Below are 459 nucleotides of genomic sequence, written 5' to 3' on the forward strand. Positions count from 1 at the left end.
CCTTGCGCGCCGCCGCCCGCCAGGGGGCGCCCGCCGCCACACTGCGCCTGCGCTCGCGGCTTTCGGAGGCTCGCGGTGCCGCGCCGAGCTCCCGCCCGCGGGCTTGCGCGCGCCCTGCCAGGAGGACCTCAGTGTTGGGCGCTGCTCTTCGTCCTGGCCGAGTTTCTGCACCACAAGTTCACCGTGTCCAAAATCAGACCTCTCCGAAGTCTCCTCGGTGAATGACTTTCATTGTCCGACGAATTGCCCAAGTCAGAAACATTGGGTGCCATCCTCACCCTCCTTCATCCCCTTAATCCGATCCAAAACCAAGTCAAGCCAAGTGGACTCGACTCCGGAAGAGCCCGCAAATCTATTTTCTTTTGTCTGCCACCTCCCTCATTCATCCAGGCTCTCCTTATTTTTTGATACATTATTCCAACAGCCTCGTGTTTCCACCCTTAGCTCCATTTAATCCAT

Source organism: Delphinus delphis, chromosome 1 (genome assembly GCF_949987515.2).
Source record: "Delphinus delphis chromosome 1, mDelDel1.2, whole genome shotgun sequence".
Taxonomy (NCBI): domain Eukaryota; kingdom Metazoa; phylum Chordata; class Mammalia; order Artiodactyla; family Delphinidae; genus Delphinus; species Delphinus delphis.